Genomic DNA, 4,533 nt, shown 5'->3' on the forward strand with positions numbered 1-4,533 from the left:
AATAATAATAATAATAATCTGGCTTCTTTGTTGACTTTGCTTCTTTTGAAGGCCGTCGGAGGGGGTCACATAACTGGGACCCTGCAGCCGTCGTAAGTTGAGTCAGTGCCAAGCTTCTGAATTTTGCAATGGTGGTAAGGTCATCTCACCCAGCCACCTGCAGGTTCACACAGTAGCCTTAATGTGATGTCACTGCTTGGCCAGTCCCACCAGGCCAGCAAAGGACAATGTATGTGTTGTGTGTGAAAACAGTCTTTGTTTTTTGTGGGTGCCACTGCGAGACCTCCAAGTCTACAAGAATGCAGCGAGAACGCCCAAACATCTTGTGTGCGATGGCGAAGCTGCCGTTCAGCTGGATAGGAATCTAAAATACATGGTGGCGGGGAGTTACATCTGCCTTTTGGAGACCCAGTTTGGCCTACTGGTTAAAACACCAGGCTAGAAGCTAGGAAAACGTGAGTTCTAGTCCCGACATAGCCATGAAAGCTGGCCAGTCACCAGGAGTCAGGGAAGTCTAGTCTCACCTTAGGCATGAAAGCTGTCTGGATGACTTTGGGCCAATGACCAGGAGACGGGGAGTTCTAGTCCTGAAAGTTGGGTGGCTCCTCCACTCACAACAGAAGACCCTACACAACTAGACTTACAATCCTAGGTTTAGAAAGCTTTGAACTATGTCGCCTTAAACACGGCCTAAGCATAGACCATAAAATCATCTGCTACAACGTCCTTCCTGTCAACGACTACTTCAGCTTCAACCACAACCACACACAAGCACATGACAGATACAAACTTAAACAGCTCTAAACTCGACTGCAGGAAATACGACTTTAGTAACCAAGTAGTTGATACATGGAACTCACTCCCAGACTCTGTAGTATCATCCCCTAACCCCCAAAACTTCACCCTTAGACTGTCTACTGTTGACCTCTCCTGATTCCTAAGAGGTCATGTTTCAATTCAGTGACTGTGGATTGACCAACCACGTCTTGCTGGAAGTTTGTTCCAAGCATCTACTCCTCTTTCAGTCAAATAATATTTTCTCACGTGGCTTCTGATCTTTCCCCCAACTAACCTCAGATTATGTGCCCCCTTCTTCTTGGGTTCACTTTCCTATTAAAAACACTTCCCTCCTGAACCTTATTGAACCCTTTCACATATTTAAGTGTTTCATGTTTAAATGTTTATCTAGGAAAGCTAAATCGAATAAAGCATGAAAGACACAATACCAACTCATGGTTTCGCTTCAAAAGTAAAACAATTCTTTACCAAACTTTTCAGGCAGCTTTACAGAGCAAAAAAATATTGAATGTTGATGATCATTATATATTATAACGATACTGCATTATATAAACTACGGTAAACCAAGGTTAAACCAAGCGTAATTTATTGTAAGATGAACTAGGTCAGTTTTTGAAACGCAGCAGTCCTTAGATTCCTCCATTAGACAATTCGTTTTTCAACCGGTTTATAGTCGTTTGAATAATTAAGCAAGAAACTTAATTATTACAGCAGGAACTGAAAGTAATTAATGATTTATTAATGAAATGTCTGCTGGAATTCAGCAAGGAAGCATCAATAACTGTATTCCCACGACATCTAGTGGCGAAAGGGGGAACAACAGTCAAATGTGATGTACAGTGGTACTTCTACCCACAAACGCCTCTACTTACGAACTTTTCTAGATAAGAATTGGGTGCTTAAGGTTTTTTTATGCCTCTTCTCAAGAACCATTTTCCACTTACAAACCCGAGCTTCCGAAACTGTAACCGGAAAAGGCAGGGAGAAGCCTCCGTGGGGCCTCTAGGAATCTCCTGGGAGGAAACAGGACCGGAAAAGGCAGGGAGAAGCCTCTGTGGGCCTCTCTAGGAATCTCCTGGGAGGAAACAGGGCTGGAAAAGGCAGGGAAAAGCTTCTGTGAAGCCTCTCTAGGTAACTCCTGGGAGGAAAAAAGGCCAGAAAAGGTGGGGAGAAGCCTCCGTGGGGCCTCTAGGAATCTCCTGGGAGGAAACAGGGTCAGAAAAGGCAGGGAGAAGCCTCCGTGGGGCCTCTCTAGGTATCTCCTGGGAGGAAACAGGGCCTCCACCCTCCCTGTGGTTTCCCCAATCGCACACATTATTTCCTTTGCCATTGATTCCTATGAGAAAAATGGCTTCTTCTTACAAAGTTTTCTACTTAAGAACCTGGTCACGGAATGAATTAAGTTCGTAAGTAGAGGCGCCACTGCATATATATATTTATACTGTATATATTTACTAGATTGCTACATTAGCTTGTCTGCTTATATTTTTGCAGGGTTGTCTGTTTTTAGCAGGATTTTCAAAGCAAAATATTTTCTAAATCTGGTCCCGAGATTAACAACAGCAGTTGGATAAACAGATTTTAACCATCAAATACATACACACCCTGTATAAACACACACACACACACACACACACACACAAGCACACACATGTTGACTATATACATTTGACTGCACGCATATATTAATATAATATGTAAATAGGTCCAGTGCATATAGTTCTCTATACATATATGTATATATATCTGACTATAGAACTTGATATGAACAAAGCTGAATATGTCAGTGTGTAACATATTTTTTGCTGATAATGCAAAGAAAGGGAGACTAGGATAGATCTATGTCAAGCTTTTTAGCTCTCATCAGCTAGCCATACCCATCACGGGATTTGAACCTGGGCAGTCTGCTTGTAAGGCAGTAGCAACCGAAAGGCAAAAAGGAAGCAGTATCTCCCATATTTGAATATATCAGGGTGATTGGACAGGAAAAACACCAAATAGATAATATGATATGATACAATATAATACTGTATAACATAATACAATATAATATAATGACATAATTTATGTTATGTTATATTAATTATATGTGTGTGTGTGTGTGTCTATACACATAAATAGCAGTTTGTGCAAGTAATTATAAATAGTACTGTATATTTAGAACAATATATATGTGTGTATGTATCTAGATGTATGTGTATGTAAAGCTATATAGAACATAATGATGAGTATGTTTACCTATACTGTATACTCATACTGAGTACAGTACTTGAAATATATATGAATATAGTTGAATATATAAATGTAGGGTGCGTGTATACGCGTACAAAAGTGTGTGTGTATATACATACACCTATGTTTGCATCTCTCTCTCTCTCTCATCTATCTATCTATCTCTCTATTATCTATCTCTCTATCATCTATCTATCTATCTATCATCTATCTATCTATCATCTATCTATCTATCTATCATCTATCTATCTATCATCTATCTATCTATCTATCTATCTATCTCTCTATCATCTATCTATCTATCTATCTATCTATCTATTATCTATCTCTATCATCTATCTATCTATCTATCTATCTATCATCTATCTATCTATCATCTATCTATCTATCATCTATCTATCTATCTATCATCTATCTATCTATCATCTATCTATCTATCTATCTATCTATCTCTCTATCATCTATCTATCTATCTATCTATCTATCTATTATCTATCTCTATCATCTATCTATCTATCTATCTATCTATCTATCATCTATCTATCATCTATCTATCTATCTATCATCTATCTATCTATCTATCTATCTATCTCTCTATCATCTATCTATCTATCTATCTATCTATCTATCTATCTATCTATCCATCCATCCATCCAGTGTACTTATCTCCATCTCTTTCTTTGCCTGCCTGCCTATCTCTAATTCTGCAGTGCTATTAATCTTCTAATCGTTCCAGTCACCCATCTAGTCCCACTAATGATTGTAGGACAGTAACTTTGCTGCTTGTATCCTTATGTCAAGGTCCTCTTCGAACACAATGGACAAACATCAATCCTTATTATTTATATTGAGCGCTTCCTAATGTCCTTGGAGAGGGGCGGCATAAAAGTCCAATTAATAATAATAATAATAATAATAATAATAATAATTAATAAATGTCATTGGATTACTTATTTGACCCCTATTGACAAGCATTAAGTGTTGTACCACATGATTCTTGACCAATGTATATTTTCTTTTATGGACACTGAGAGCATCTGCACCAAGACAAATTCCTTGTGTGTCCTATTCTATTCTATTCTATTTTCTATTCTATTCTATTCTATTCCACATTCTATTCTATTCTATTTCTTATTCTATTCTATTCCATTCCATTCTTTATTCCATTATTCGATTCGATTCGATTTGATTCTTTATTCCAGTATTCTGTTCTGTTCTTTATTCCATTATCTGTCTATCTGTCTATCTGCCTCCCTCCCTCTATTAAAAGCCTCGTAACAAGCCACGAAATGTTGCTTCAGGTTGCGGTGTGACTTAATACAGAGCTCTCCGACAGGGTGCAGCAGCCTTGAGAGGACAGCAGAGGGCGCCCTTTGAGACGCCCTCCTCCACACCAGGCGCGAGGAAAGCAGCGGCTGCTAATTCAGGCGTCGCCCTTCTCTCCGAGGGCTTCTCTATGATTCCCCTCACCGGAAGTCCTGCGACGCTCCTGCCTTCTCCTCC

Source organism: Erythrolamprus reginae, chromosome 8, assembly GCF_031021105.1.
Source record: "Erythrolamprus reginae isolate rEryReg1 chromosome 8, rEryReg1.hap1, whole genome shotgun sequence".
Classification (NCBI taxonomy): Eukaryota; Metazoa; Chordata; class Lepidosauria; order Squamata; family Dipsadidae; genus Erythrolamprus; species Erythrolamprus reginae.